Source organism: Vigna angularis, chromosome 3, assembly GCF_016808095.1.
Source record: "Vigna angularis cultivar LongXiaoDou No.4 chromosome 3, ASM1680809v1, whole genome shotgun sequence".
Lineage (NCBI taxonomy): Eukaryota > Viridiplantae > Streptophyta > Magnoliopsida > Fabales > Fabaceae > Vigna > Vigna angularis.
The window spans coordinates 28,642,160-28,659,056 of record NC_068972.1 but is presented as its reverse complement, the minus strand read 5'-3'; positions in this window follow the sequence as shown (position 1 = coordinate 28,659,056).

The window sequence follows — 16,897 nt, the reverse complement described above, 5'->3', positions numbered from 1 at the left end:
ATCTTTCTTTCATTTGATACAAATGCATGTTAATTAATTACTTTATGTATGATTTTTGTTTGTTTTAACCGATTATTTTCGTGCTCTTATCCTTCATAGGCACATTCTGCTTTCTCTCTCACTGTGACGAAACTTTATTCCGACGAACCCACCTTTTGAAGGTTAGTTTTCGTTTTCGTTTTCGTTTTCATTTTGAAGAACTTATTTGTTGAACTTGTTTGTTGTTTTTTTGCTGAACTTGTTTGTTGTTGTCGTTTAGTTGAACTTGTTTTTAGTGTTGTTGTTTGATTGAACTTGTTTGTTGTTGGTTATTATTGTTTGCTGTTGATACTACACTACACGTTCATAATTTATGCTTTATAAAATACCAAAAACTGAAATTTGTTGTTTTTTTTACTTTTTAGGTCCTATAGAGTTGTAAAATAGGATCACAGTTAATTAAAAAAAACAAAAAAAAATTGATTAACGTCGAATATTGACAAAATTCGACGTTAAGTTAATATAATAACAAAATCCAAAGTTAATTTAACATCGAATTTTTTAAACTCGACGTAAATTTAACATCTCTTATATAAGGTTGTTCGCGAATTCGCTATTAAAAGCCCAAAATATTCGACATTGTACGCGATTTTTGTACTAATGACATCTACGTACAGAAAATTTAACAAAACTAACCAACTCCTTCTATAAATTCTCTCACCAACTTTCTTTAAACTCTAGAATCAAAATATTTCATTCTCCTCATGCTCACACGATGGGGACCCACACGACCTCACGGATTACAAAAACAACTCACATTATTTTCTTTCACTCTTATTCACGCAAACCCCTACTTTATTATATATATATATATATATATATATATATATATACTATAATAATATAATACATTATCACATACTTCCTCCATCTTTTATATATATATACTATATTACTTAATCTTAATTACATTGTTCTCTGTATATAATTTCCTCACTCCAGGACTATTTTCCCATCCATTTTTCTGCTCATGTATTCAAGCGGCGGACCCTACACAACTCTTCTTTGATTTCTCAAAGACACATCAAAGGAAAAGAAACTCTACCTGTCAGCCTTTGTTTTCCTACTATATTAAACTAAGACCCAAGAAATCCATCTTCTAAAACTACCCTAAAACATAAACCTCCTTCCTCGTTGCAGAACTCCACCTACCTATATTTTTCAAAACACGCCCTTCTTCTCTATTTATAACACCAAACTTTCTTCTTTTTTTACTCTCAAGGCGAGACCCACACATCCCCATTACCACTCAACCAATTTCCCTCTGCAATTAAAACAACGAGCGACCCACACCCTTCTCATGCAGCCATATTACACTCTCTCCTAATTACGTACACACACCCAGCACCTTATACATCTTTGAGTGATTCTTCCTACACCTTGCCTTCATCCTGCACCCCCAATTTTACTTGTTTACCCTTCATTAACAAAAAGTCAAAATTTAATACCGCACTTTGAAGTGCGTTTCCTAGTGGTCGCACTTTGAAGTGCGTTTCCTAGTGGTCGCACTTCGAAATGCGTTTTAATTAATTGTTTCCTAACCGCACTTCGAAGTGCGTTTTCTATTTTAATTAATTGTTTCCTAACCGCACTTCGAAGTGCGTTGTAATTAATTGTTTCGCACTTCGAAGTGCGTTTCCTATTTTAATTAATTGTTTCCTAACCGCACTTCGAAGTTTCATATTTTAATTAATTGTTTCCTGTTGTAATTAATTGTTTCCTAACCGCACTTCCAAGTACGTTTTAATTAATTGTTGCACTTTAAATCCAAAATAATATTTAAGATTACATATAATAATTATTATTTAATTCAATAAACAATTTAATAATTATTTCAATTTCATAAAAAATTAAAAAACTTAAATAAAATTAAATACATAATAAATAATATATTAAGAAAATAATAATATGTTGAAAAATAACAAATTCAACAAAATTTAACAAAATTTAACAAACAAATAAAATAATTCAAAATATATTAAAACAAAACATTTTATTTAACAACTAACATAAAAAATTAAATTTATTATACTTACCTAATAAAAATAAAACCTAATAAAATAAATATATACTAACCTAATAAAAAAATTAAAAAACTAAACCCTAAAAATCTAACGCACTTCGAAGTGCGGTTTGTCTCAGCCGCAGATCGAAATGCGGTGGGATCTTCGTACTTTACGCATTTTGAACTGCGTGGGGGTTTGTGCGTTCCGCAGATCGAACTACGGTTTGTTTTTGCCGCAGTTCGAAATGCGGTTTTTCTGTACACCTGTGAATGTCTGTGAAAGACGAAGGGTATCATTGGAATTAAAATATGTTTTGGAGGTGCAGGAGGAAGACCGTGAGGTGCAGGGAGAATCACTCTACATCTTTTCTCCCATCACCCATGCAAATATCAACCGTCCGCACCTTTTTCTTCCGCCTAAAATCTCTCATCCAGGCTACACTCTACTCCTTCCTTTTCTTATTCTACTTCCTCAAACACACCCTAACCTTCCTCCCGGATTAACCTCTCACCATCTTCCTCTCCCTCTCCTCGTTTTCATCACTCAACTCATCCCCAAGAAAGGCTAACCCTCCACTTCCAATGTCTTCGGTCTATCCCAAGCTGATGCCCCGACACTTATTCAACCCACCAAGAGACAAGAGTTCCCCCTTCCTCCGCCCTAAACATGCTCATCATAATATCTAATTACTTATCTCCTCTACCAAAACATGATCTTCTAAACCATCGTACTACAGTGCAACTATCATCCAAGACAACCCTATGTATCGAACATTCCTCCTCCTAGATGCAAGGCCCTACTCCTTTCCCAACACTCCATGGTATGTTATCCATAACTCTCTTCATCCCAACACTTCTAGCAAGAAAGGAAGAGAAGACCGAGATTCCTACACCTCCAATTATCAGTCTAGTTTAGAGAGTGTTGAATTGGCTCACTACCACGCAAGACATCAAGAAGGATAAAATAAACTAAAGGTTCTATGCGAACCTCTCATGCAACCCTCACTTCGTTCGAACACTACGACTCATCAACAGTGTGATTTGTATCCCATAATAACTCACATGCACATTGGATCATTCTCTTTTAAATGATACTCGAATAAAACACAGGTATTATACACATCATAGAACATTCCTCATAACATAAAACATTGATTAAAAATCCTAACCATCATGTGTTAACAATATAACCGGTCCCTCCCCTTACCTGGTTACTCCCGGTTTTGGGTGTCGAAAACACTGATGCTCACGCTTCTCCCACAGCTTGGTGCTCTCCACTCCTACTCCATCACTCACTCACCAAAACTAGGGTTTTTCTCTCACTCACACGGCTTCAGTGGACTCTTTCTTTCCATCCCAAATATAACATCCCAAAAATACAGTATAAACCATATACGAGAATAATCACATTAATAATACTACAACACAGTTCTACACATAACAAGGTACTATTATGGCCGAACGGCCTTGCATAATATCAGAGAATTAAAAACCGCACAATGACTACAACTAGACTGAACGGTTTACAAAAGAAACTTATATCGAACGGTCTTGCAAAAGATGAAACCAACAACTAATCGAACGTTACTAAGATTCGACCTTCACTTCCACCTCTTCTAGTGCCTTCTTCCAGCAACTCTTCTCCTTCTGCTCACATCCACACGGATGATCATTATAACAGGACAACAACCGAACGCACAACACAAACAAAATGATAAACAGGGTAAGCTTATGTAATTTAATTAATTCAATAACAACATACAACGTTCATAATTAAATCAACAACACCCAAATCATAATTCATGCGTAATGGCATACAAAGACCGACCACTTGACTTTAACTGTCCGGACTGTATGAATCATGTGTAGCTACGATGTTTGTGCACCCCGGTGATGTAGTAAATGGGATACCCTCAACAGTTGCCACCCGAGGTTAATCCGTTCCGTCCAAGTTAACCTTATGGACTAGAACCTCCTGTCATTCCCACACATGACTTACTCCTCTCTACTTGAGAATGAGTAATCACGGAATATCAGGATAAACGACTGCTAAGCTTTGCCCACATTCATACTTTACAAATCAATAACCACTTTCTGAGATATTCCTCCCTGGAATACTCTTTCATAACCAAACTATTTCATTCGCATCACATTTCAAATTCTCTTATACTTCACCATCAATATATTCAACTAAAATAAGATCACACTTTCTAATCATAGCATAAGTCCGATTGGAAGAACACTTCTTAGAAACTAACATAACCGAGCGCTATTTACGAATTTCTCTACTTCAATAAACATACTACTAAGAGTTCAAACCGGACGCCACGAAGCCTAGGCCGAACACCTTTTAAAGACCAACACTCTTTGACACCCAATACTAATAACTGATGAGAAACTATGAAGTAACGAACGAGATTGAGTTTGGCTGAAGACTCTTATTCTAAAAACGGTAATAATAGATTACTGAAACGAGACCCAGCACTTGGTTTAAGACCGAGCTCTATAGAAACCGAACTCCATTGAACGAGCACTGGTCCAAGACCAAGTACTTATAAAAAACGAGCACTATTGAGACCGAACGCTTGGTCCAAAACCGAGCACTACTCAACTTATAAAATGAATGAATATATACATATATACACACTTGCGCCACACTTATTTTTAATGAAGAATAACGATAACATCTATGATTTTAAGTAGTATAGTATACATTAACTAAACTGTTTAGGAAACCTAAAGGAGAACTATACTTAGGCCGAACGCTTATTTACATATATCTAATATCATAAAACGATCATCATGAACGAACTCCTCTCTAGAAAAGAATTTATTTTAGACGGACGTTCAAAAGAAAACTGAACAGTCAATATTGACTCTCGGTTATAGTTTACGAAATTCTACAGAGTATTACAGAGTGACTCTTAGACAATATCCCTAAAGCATGAGAAATCAGTTAAGACCATGCACTTCCATGAAGAATCGAACGATCACTAATGACGCTCAACCATACTACAACATTTACTAAGAATACTACAGTTTGAAGATCAAACCCTATCTCAACTCAGTTCACACCATTTATCAATCGTCCATCCACACATCCAAACACGCAGTAACACGCATATTTCATACTCATCAGATAATCAAACAATGTATCATGCAAACATACAAACGTTCAAAACAAGAATCTTAATCAAATTATATAAGCTTCTCTTACCTCTAAACGTAACCGAACGCTCACAGGTGCAGAGTATATCTCCCCACTACCCAAGACCTTAACATTCAGCAATCACACTTTAAGAAACTGAACCAAACAGAAGACCAAAAATACTCAAAATGATACGATTCGCTCAAGCAACCAGAAATCTGAATTTGCATGCGAGAAGAAACGAACGTGCTAAAGAGAAAGAAACTCACCAGCTTAGAACCACAAACTGATCGGTTTAAACGAAAGCTCTTGATGCCGGGAGAGTTCAAACGGTGCCGGAGAGGTGATCGGAAGAAGAAAAATGAGATTTTCTTAGAGAGAAGATGAAGGAGATTTAGAAGAATGAGGAGGAAATGGTTTCAGTAGTTTGGAGAAGAAAGAAAGCATGCAGAGAAGTGACACGACATTTGAAATTTGGCATTAAATACTACCGTCACCCAAAACCGAAAGGCCACTCTCCTCCAGCCACTTGTTTTCCACTAACTGAAACTCTACCTCTCTCCTTAGCACTTGGCTCCCACTACTTGGGGTTTTTAGTGGGTTTTAATGGGTCTGACACCAAATACTCAACTCCTAGATTCACGCGTAAAGTAAAAGGACCCTCTTATGCCCTTGTAAAAATCTTTTGTGTGCAACATATCGTCTGTAAAATGACCCTTTCACTAGAAAAAAAAACTAGAGTTTGAGGTAGAAACATCGATAATCAAATATGATACGCTAATTTCTATTTTCATAGTATTGATGAATACCAACTCAAGGAAAGAGAAAAAAAGAGTTTGAAATATAGTACACTTTCCAAACATTAGGGGATGTCATATTCTGTGAGATGTTTCCAAAAAGTTGCACAAGTTAACAGTAAAAATATTGAGTAACCAGTTTATAATTCAGGTATAAACTAAAAAGATTACAAATAATTTTAGTTACTGCCCTAAGAATTTTTTAGTAAATAATTGCCTTACCTTTCTGATTTCATGGTTTCTATAAAGAACTATACTTGTTCCTTTGGGAGCTAAACCATATTTATGTACATCCACTGATATTGAAGAAACTCCTTTAACAGAGAAATCAAAAGGTGGAATGGGGTACCAGGGAAAGAATTGGTTGAACATGAGTCACTTACATTAGTACTGAAAAGAAGTTGCAACAAGTAGTAATAAATTGATGGATTTTATGCCAAAGATCAGATTCGAGAAACAAAGTATATAACACCTAAAACAATGACAAGGTGAATGTAAAAGCAAAGGTAACAAACAACAACGCTGAATGATGGTTCAGTAATATAAAATAAGTCATGCCAAGTATACCCAAGCTCACGAGAAAATGGTAATACAAAGCCACCAAGGCAAAGATCCACATGGAAACAAATACCAAAGCTTGATGCCAAACGACCAAGTTCCTACGGAAGAAATAGGCAAATTATATGCATTTTGTAATTGAGCAAGTTGAATATATATATTTTTTTCAGCATTAAATTCATTTGGCAGTAAGAATTAAATATATTAGCAGGTTGTGTACCTTAACAAATCCAGTAGCAAGAATTCTGAATCTTTAGAATAAGGAAAAATAACCTTCATACCAGGATGGTATTTTTGTTAATATGGCGTCGAATCGCTTTCACATCCCCTTGAAAATTCTTCTCACACGCCATAGTTTGATATTAAAATATTGTGCAACCTTGTCATATGCTGAGTGTCCAGACAAGGGAATAATCCTATAATTTGGTAGTTTAAAAATATATTAAAAATGATAATTTACCAAGTATATAATAATGCATTATTGGTAAGATACATTTCAGGTCTTATAATTCCTTTTTTAGATTTCATATAGTCACGAGATGTTTTGACGGATAATAGTATACTTTCAGTACCGCCTGATGTCATGTTGCCACATATTTGTCCTCCAGAACTATTTTCCTTACTTCCAAGAAGTGTCGTTGTCATTGCAACTGTAACATCCCAAATTCTTACACTTGATATTTCATAAATAAAATGAAAACTGTAACATATTTCACATTAATTACATATTTTAAACTCAGATTTCAACTTAAAGACAACCCGAGTTTTTCTTTACTATCCTTCCTCCTCCATCTTCACTTGTACTAGATTAGACGACACTCCCTCATCTGCTCCCGTATAACAAATACGTTATACGATCATCGCAAAAATATGATTTTTGCGGTACATGCACAAATAAGTAAGGGTGAGCTAACATGCAACACATCATTTATAAAACATGCATAATTGCTTTGATATAAACATCATATAATTTTTATGTTAGACATCCTCATACCATCATACCACAATTCCTATTAGACACTCGTCCCACAATCCCAAAAACAACACAATACCAAATAGACACTCATCCGGATGATACGTTGATGAGTGGTCGCGGGAGGTTATGCACTTGTGATGACTTCTACTTTTTCTTACAAATATACTTCCAAAATACTCCATACCATTCATAAGGTTAATCCTCAACACTATGTCCAAAACCGGCACATAGACCAGGATCTCCTGCCCCTCTCACCACATAATTCATCCTTCTCTACTTGAGACTGGATGATTATTAGAGTATCAGGATAACCTCTGACTACAGGACCCTCAACATCAACATATACACTAATACCATATCATTACAGAATCTCTCCATTAGACTCATATCATGCTCATATTCCTCAACTCATATTATACCATTACAAAATCTCCCCATAACACTCATATCATGTTCAGATGCATAATTTCATATCAACATCATAAAATACATTCATCACTGAAATCATACAAGATAAATATATTACAAACAAAATAACAATAATAAAATATTACTATAAATGGTCACCAGAGAAGAATCAAATGTTTGACAATCATTAAAATAATCTTAATATATAAAAATTCTTGGGGAAACAAGAAGTTGAATCTGGCAGAGCCGGTTAGACAACTTCTAATCCTTCCAGGAAGATGCAATAAAAATTAAATAGAACAGTAAAAGTTCTGCGGAAACAAGAAGTTGAATCTGGCAGAGCCGGTTAGACAACTTCTCGTCCTTCCAAAAAGATGTACTGAAAATAGATAAAACAATAAAAGTTCTGGGGAAACAAGAAGTTGAATCTGGCAGAGCCGGTTAGACAACTTCTCATCCTTCCAAAAATACAATATAAATAAATAAGAAAACAATAAAAGGTATGGGGAATACAAGAAGTTGAATCAGACAGAGCCGGTTAGACAAGTTCTAATCTATCCAAAAATACAAAAATAAACAACTAATAATATACAAATGACATAACATAATCAACATCACATTTTACAACTATCACACTTGGATCTAAACACAGAAGCATGTTCTCATTCAAAATTCAAGATCATACAGAAACAAAATACTTCATATTCAAGATTTATGATCAGACAAAAGCAAAATATTGCATATTCAAGACTCAAGATAATACAAGACGAAATACTCAAGGTTAGCTCCCCTTACCTCTATTCCAGACTTAATCTCCTCCTCTGAAACCGTTCTCCGAAAACTTCCAGAATTTCCCCTCTACAACTAGAATTTCCTCCAACTCTCTTCTCTCACAAATTTTTCTAGAATTTTGGTGCAAGTTTCAGCCTTCCCTCCCTTCCTATTTATAGCCAAAAAAATTTTACTATTCATTTTTACTATTCATTTTTTACTATTCATTTTTACTATTCAAAAATATTATTTTAATCACCATTTGCTAAATTCTTATCTCTGATGATTCAATTCTACGTGGAGTGTTTATCTCTTCCACAATTTAAATTTTTTTTTTTTACTATTCACTTTTTACTATTCACTATTCACTTTTTACTATTCATTTTTTTTTCAAAATCTTCTAAAATAAATTCTCAAAATTTTAAACTCCTTCCTCTGAAATTATTATCTATCATAAATTTTAATTTTTCTTGCCATAATTTTATTAAATTTTATTTTTATCCGTCAAAGTTAAAAATTACTACTATTTATTAAATCTAAATATTTTTCATGGGTCTTACAGCAACCACTTCTGCTTCAAAGGGTGCAACACTCTTGAATACATCCAAATGCAGGGGATTGGTATGTGCAAACTGATAACGGTTGAAAATATTGTTATCTATGATGTAATTTTGACACTAAATGCACCCTTGTCTGCTTAAAAACTTGCTTGGAATCATGTTTTTCTATTAAGTTTTGTGAATAAGAGAGTTGAGGTTGAATTCAATGATTTTATCACTAATTCTCCTTGTTTTGATAGAAAATGACATAATATGGAAAGCAGGGATGAAGTGCTAAGGAAAGGGAGCTCAGAAAGGCCTGGAAAAGCACCAGAAGAGAGGGATGCTCGAAGCTTGGGCGACCTTTTAGGAGGCTTGAGTGCAGAAGAGTGTCGCTCACCGCCCGGGCGCCCCTTTTGGGGCGCTTTAGCGCCAGCAGCACAAAGCTTGGGCGTCACCTGGAAGGCTTCGGCGTAGAAGAGTGTCACTCACCACCCGGTGCCTCTTTTGGGGTGCTTGAGCGCCGGAAGCTGGAAGCTTGAGCGTCCTCTGCAAGGCTTAAGCGTGAAGGACCACCGCTCACCACCCGGGCGCCTTAAGTGGGGCGCTTGAGCGCCACTGACTCGGGCCTGGGCTTTGTTTCTGTTCTGTCTTCACTCTATTTAAAAGACTCAGGCGTCCTATGTTTTGTATCTCTGGCTGGAGGAGCACAACAGCACACTCTTCCACTCTCTGAAGGCGGATTTGGATGCGAGAGCGTCCATCCTCTACTTTTAGGGTTTTGTTATCTCATGCTTTTCCATTATTCATCTAGTTTCATCATGTCTATGGTGAACTAAACTCTATTTGTTGTTGAGGAATGATGTAACCTTGTGAACTCTCATGTATTTGAATTGATTCTTAATAACACATGCTTTTTCATTAATTGTTAGAGTAATTCATTTGTGCTTATTACATGCTTTGTTTAACTCATTCATAGCATGATGTATGAATTGCACGAGTACCGGGAGGTTCCTTACAATTCAGGTTCTTGTTGAATTCTCCCAAGAGTAATATTTCTCAAGGATGAGGGTATGAGTCTTGGTCGTCTGAAAGTTCTTAATCTTCACATTTAATTACTAGCAATGCTAGGAATTGCATGAATTGGTGATTAAGGACAGGCTTCTTCGTTGAGGGATCGGGTTTAAGTGATTTAGTGAGTGACGTTGACATTAATGCATAAAGAAGAATTCTTATATACATGAGATGGAACTTGGTGAAATCTAACCCCAACAACATATTCATCTCATATTAAACAACATCCGTTTATCACTGTGCTCTTCTGTTATTGATCAAACTGCATTCATATTTAATTTTCTGTCTTTGCATTTGAAACCAATGATCTCGTTTTCTTTAAGTCTTAATTAATCAAGTTATCACACGACTGTTTAGTGTCGAGAGTCCTCTAGGATACGATACTTGGTCTACCATTTTATATTACTTGTGCGATTTGGTACACTTGTCGATTCATCCAACATAAACCTGAAATGTCATCAATGTGAATTGTTCAATGCATGCATACAACTATATCAGCAACCAAGCTAATGGGCATGACTATAACCTTAAAGAATATCACAAATTTCAAATTATTTTGAAACTTGTCTATGAGACTCATAATCTATTGAACTACTCCAGATTATGATGTAATCATGTAATGATCTGAGTAGCAAAGAGGAATCATGTTCAGTTTTGATTGGAAAAACTGGAAGACTTAACCAAAAGCTTGCTTTAAATATCTTCAAGTTCAAACAATAAGGAAAGCTTCCTACAATGCCCATATCTTAATCAGAAGCAAGATTGATGATAAGGAAACAAAATACATAAACTAATAATGCTCACAGCTCCTAACGCAAATAAACTAAGGTACTTTGGAGCAGGTATACAGAAACTTTAATCAGTTACAAAACCATTAATCTGTGTAAAAATAAATATATCTAGAAGAATATACAAAGTAGATAGTAATTGTCAAACAGTGTATTAAACAATCATATTATCACAAACATAAAATACAACTGAAAACTCTGTAGTGTCACTAACATTGAACATGCCTCATTTATCACAGAAAAATGTCCATCGGATTCACTTCCTCCAATGTAGCTGCAATAAATAAACAATAAATACATTAAAAAAATACAGTACTCGCTAGTCTAAGTATTACGAACAGACACTGTACCAGGGAATCCCAAGAACAAATTGCTCAAAATTAAACATTTGACCAAAATTACTAACATACAATATACATTAAATTTCATTCTTGTGTTGTCACGGAACCCTAATTGCCCAAACATAACAAAAGAGAGGATCTAACCTTCTAGAGGAGCCACGGTCCAAGAGCACGAGGGTTTTGAGGAGCAGTCGATCGGGAGGAGTCGCGGCGTTGGCGGTTTTGAACTCTGCCTTCAATGCAAAGGAGCTTGTAGAGGAGAAGAAGACGCACCAGAGAGAACTAAGAGAAGATGTGAAACACAGATGAAGAAATGCAGAGAGAACTAAGAGAAAAAAAGAAGATGCTCGCAGAGTGAAGCGTGAATAGAATGGATGGGTGGAACATTTACTATTCCACACCGGCTCTAAGTAAAATAGGTGTAAAAATTATTTTCTACACTCATTGTGAGTGTAACCGATGTAGAATTCTTTATTATTTATTACGATATTGCCACCATGTTATTTTTTATACCTATTTTTAGAGTAACTGGTGTAAAAAGTTCTCTTTATTTACCATTCTACCACCACATCATTTTCTACACCTGGTGAATTTGAACAGGTACAAACAGACGCTATAAAAAGTCTATTTTGCACCAGTGAGTGTGTTAAGATGTCGGCAAGTGTACCGAATCGTATCAGGTAATAATAAATGGTAAGACTAAGTATCGTTTCCCAAGAGACTTGCGGCACTAAACAGTCATGTGATTACTCAACTAATTAAGACTTTTTGCAAAACAATTGAGGATTTTGAATGCAAAAACAAGAAATTAAATATGAATGCTCTTTTGACCAATTGAAAGAAAAACACAAATGTGAATGGATGATATTGAATATGAGATGAATATGTTGATGGGGTTTAGATTTCACCTAGTTTACTCTCATGCATATATGAATTTATCTTCTTCATTCAATTGTTAACATCACTATCTAAATTACTTAAAACCCGATCCCTCGGCGAAGAAAGTCTATCCTTAATTACTAGACCACAATCCCTTGCATCCCTAATAATTAATTTTGCATTACGATTAGGAGCTTAAGATGACCAAAACTCATATCCCCATCCCTGAGCAATACTGCTTCTGGGAGCAATCCTCCAGAACATGAATTGTAAGATACCTCCCAGTATTCATGCAAATCATACATCATGCCATGAATCAGCGTCCAATGGACGGTGCTCAGGCGTGAAACGTTGCAGGAAAGATGGCGCTAAGCAACCCAAAAAGGGGCACACAGGCGTGACTGCGAAGCTCGAGCACTGAGGGTCATGAAAGGGGCGCCCAAGCATGAGTGCGACCTTCTGCAACCTTCTCTTCTAGTGCTCTTTCTGTCCTTTATAAGTTCCAACTTCTTGACAAATTAACTCCTCTTCCAAATCATCCCAATTTCCTACAAAACCAAGGAGATTTCGTGATAAAATCCTCAAGTGAAACCTTAACTCTCTTATTTCCCAAAATAAACCAAAATCAAGAGAACAAACAAGTTTCTAAGGCTGATAACGGTTGAAAAACTGTTATTTTTATACTTAATTTTGATATTAAAAACACCATTTTTTACTTAGAAGCTTGCTTTGAACTCATGTTTTTGCTTTAGTTTTGTGAATAAGAGAGTTGAAGGTGAATTTAATGGTTTTGTGTTAGATTCCCTTGATTTTGTAGGCTATTGAAATAATTTGAAAGAAGAGTTAAAGTACCGAATGGTTGGAATGCAGAAAAGTCAACCACAATGCAGAAAAGTCAACCAGTCAACTAGAGTGTAGAAAAGTCAACCATAGTGCAGAAAAAGTTGCGCCAAATTCCGCTGAGCGCCAAAAGTGCCGCTGAGCGCCGACGACGTGGGCTTGGACTAGTTTTCTATTATTTTTTATGTTCTTGGACCTGTTTTCTGGTATTTTTATGTTCTATTTAAGGACTTGCACGTCCTAGGGTTAGTATCTTTTGATGGGTTGAGCACAATCGGCGCCAAAATTTGATGCGGGCTGTCGCGGCCCATCAAATTTGATGTGCATTAAAGAATGCAGTATAGTGCTAGGAAGTGACTCCTAGGTCGTCTCTCAAGGACCAAATATGGTTCAAGTCTTAGGTCAAACACGTAGTGGGGAGTTTTGAAGGTGTTTTTGTGAATGCAATTTAACTAAACTAAAACATGAAATTAAACATAACAGAACTGAAAGTGTTGAAGTAAATGTTAAAATAGTAAGGCCAAAAGGTAAAACTCAACCAAATCATAGAATGCAGAATTCATCAGAATTTGAAATTTAAATGCTAGAACAGTAAATGTACAGGAAACGTAACAGCAGCCTAATTGAATTGCACAAAAATCAATCATGTTTCCTCTTTTCTCTAAGAAAGAAAGTAAAGGTCCATCCCTGTGCAACTAGAAATAATTAAAAGAAGCCGAGAGCTCCATCCCGTGTCACCATGTGCTCTGTCCAAAAATTAAAAGCCAAGAACCAAAATGACAATCACCGTGCAACACTCCAAGATGAAGGTAACATTGCTGGAAAAATTAACAATTCAAAATGTAAGGTCTCGAAAATTTAAACCACTGCCACCTGTCAAATCATGTAATTATTACTCACAAATCCTGTCCAGAAATTTTATTAAGAAACGCACCCACACCTCTCGTTCTTGATGCCATTTAATACACCCTCGTCACACGTGCAGTGCCATTAAAACGCACTCACACTCATTCTGCATGCAGCTGCCAAGTGTCACTTTGGAACATTCGAAAACGTTAGTGGAATCCAAGTGGCACCAGGCGAATGGACGTTCGTCCTACGTGGGAAGAGAAATCACTTTTCTGGAAAACACTCTCCCACTTCTCTGCATGTTTCATCTTCTTCCCCAAATTTCTGATTTCCAAATTCTCTACCTTCTCTCTAGAACTTCCACCTTCTCTCTACCATAACTTACCTTCTTCTTCTCCGATCAAATTTCAGAGACCGTAGAAGCAATCCAGACGTCATAAGCTTTCCATCAAACCGAACAAGTTCAAGTTTTGAGTTCTGGTACGTTCGTCCCTTAGCTGTTCATTATTAGGGTTCATGCAAAAACCAAATATGGTTACATGCATTCTCTGTATCTGAATCAAGTTTTGATTCTGGACTTTTGTTTTAGTTCCAAGAGTTGAGTGGTCTAAGGATAGAAGTGATAGTTGGGCGAATACGGATTTTCACGTTAGGACGTTCGTTCACTACTGATCCAGGTAAGGGAAGCTTATTAAGTTTAATTCATGTGTATGTGTTGTGCCGTATGAATTGTATGAAATTATGAAGTATGAAATGTGTATTTTTGAATCCTTGATGTATGATCTGGATGATGGGATGATATATGAAATTTATGAGATGTGCTATGATATGAGTAGTTAAATGTATGAAGGTTTATACTGTTTAAATGAGTTACTGTAATTGAGACTGGAAATATGAAATACTATGAAAATGAACGTTCGTTATCGAACGGTCTTTGACCGTTCGGTATTTTGTACTTTACTTGAAAACAGAATTCTTTCATTTGGAAAGAATACTGTGTTAGGACGAACGCCCTCTTCTATTAGTCTTACGTTTGAGCGTTCGGCCAAACGGAGATACTCTGAGTATTAAGCGAGAAAGTGAGAAGCTTAGATAAATACCATCTTATATACTTAGTCATTCCTAAATAATTCCCTTCACTATGAATGTCTTATACAATTTCCCTTTCTATTAATATTTTGCCTCAGCGATGGGTCTCGACCCAGAGCGTACGTCCTAAGTAGCGCTCGGTCTTATACCGAACGCTCGTCCTAAAAGTGTAAATGATAAGTAGCGCTCGGTTCTATACCAAACGCTCGTTCTTTCCGTAATTAACAACGAGCTGAAATAGCGTTCGTCCTGAATTGAAATAGCGTTCGTCCATAAAGTTAATTAGCGTTCGTCCAAACAGTAAATTTATATCCGCTACCGCGCTCGGTCATTGACTGGCGGTTAATACCTTTTATAAATTCGTATCCGTTTCAATATCTAAAAGTCCTACGATGTCTTTATTCATTTGGATTCAATCTAATGTCCTTGAAATTAAATTATTCTAAGTATCAGTTGAATTACTCTAGAGTCAGTCCATTTAGTTGATTCAAAGCGTTCGTCCTCGGAAAGACGTTCGTTTTCCTTCTGTCAGAAACGAGTGTCTCTCGGTATCATATTAACGTTCGTCCTCATTATGAAGGGGGCTGAACGCTCGTCTTTTTATGAAAGTGGAACTAAGAATGAAAATGTGATTTAGAGGGAATTATATAATGTGCGAACCATATATGAGATGAAACTGTGATTTTGGGATTTGAACGAGCGTTCCAAGGAGGAACGTCTCTATGATTTGAATATGAGAAGTTGTGTAGTATGACATGGTAAATTTACTGATGGCAGTTCATCCTGATATTCCGTGAGTGCTTGTCCTCAAGTAGAGGGGGTAGGTCATGTGTGAGAATGGCAGGAGGTCCTAGTCCTACTGAGTACTTTGGACTGATAGGGCTAACCTCGGGTGGCAACTGTTGAATGTGTACAGTTATCACATCACCCGGGTGCACAAACGCCTGTAGGTACATGGATTCATACAGTCTGGACGGTCTGTCATATGAGAGTTTGAACTGATTTTTATGTGTTGGGATATTTTATGAATGTTAAAATGATATGTGTATGAATTACTTGTGAATTAAATTCAATAAGCTTACCCTGTGTTATTTTCCTTGTGTTGTCGTTCGTCCATGAACGTTCGTCTTGTCTATGCAATGATCATCCGTGTGGATGTGAGCAGACGGAGAGGCGTTACTTGAAGAAACACTGGAAGAAGAAAATTTGGAGGACGCCAATCTGGTCGACGTAGAGGTTAAAGTCGAGCCCTAGAGCGCTCGTTCGTTGTAGTTTTATTTTCTGTTAGCTTTTGGGCGTTCGATTAAAGTTTGTAAAATCGTTCGTCTTTAAACTTTGAAATACTGCTGTATGGTATTTTATCCCTGTATGTAATTACGTTCAGTTTTGGAATTTTATGTTTAGTGTTAAAACTGCATGTTTTAACTGTTAATTGTAATTAATTCTAATCTATGTTAATTACTATATTTTGGGATGTTACACAAAATGTGTTGAACCGCTCCCCTAAAAGCCAAAAACTAAATTGCTTTTCTCCAAATAAACAAATGTAACAGTGTTTCATTCTTTCTTAAAACCAAAATGAACATCCTCTTCTAAAATAAAATCAGCGTCACATCTTATCCCATTTTTTTCAGCTGCTTTCTTCCCTCTCCTCCATGACCAAGAGCCTCATTTCCGTGAAACAAATGCCCTCTTTTCATAAGCCAAAAAAAAACGATAAACGCAACTGTGTGCACCTCCCGAAAATGAATGCTTAGTCTAACTTTTCTAAAAGAAAGAAAATGAGTTCAAGCACC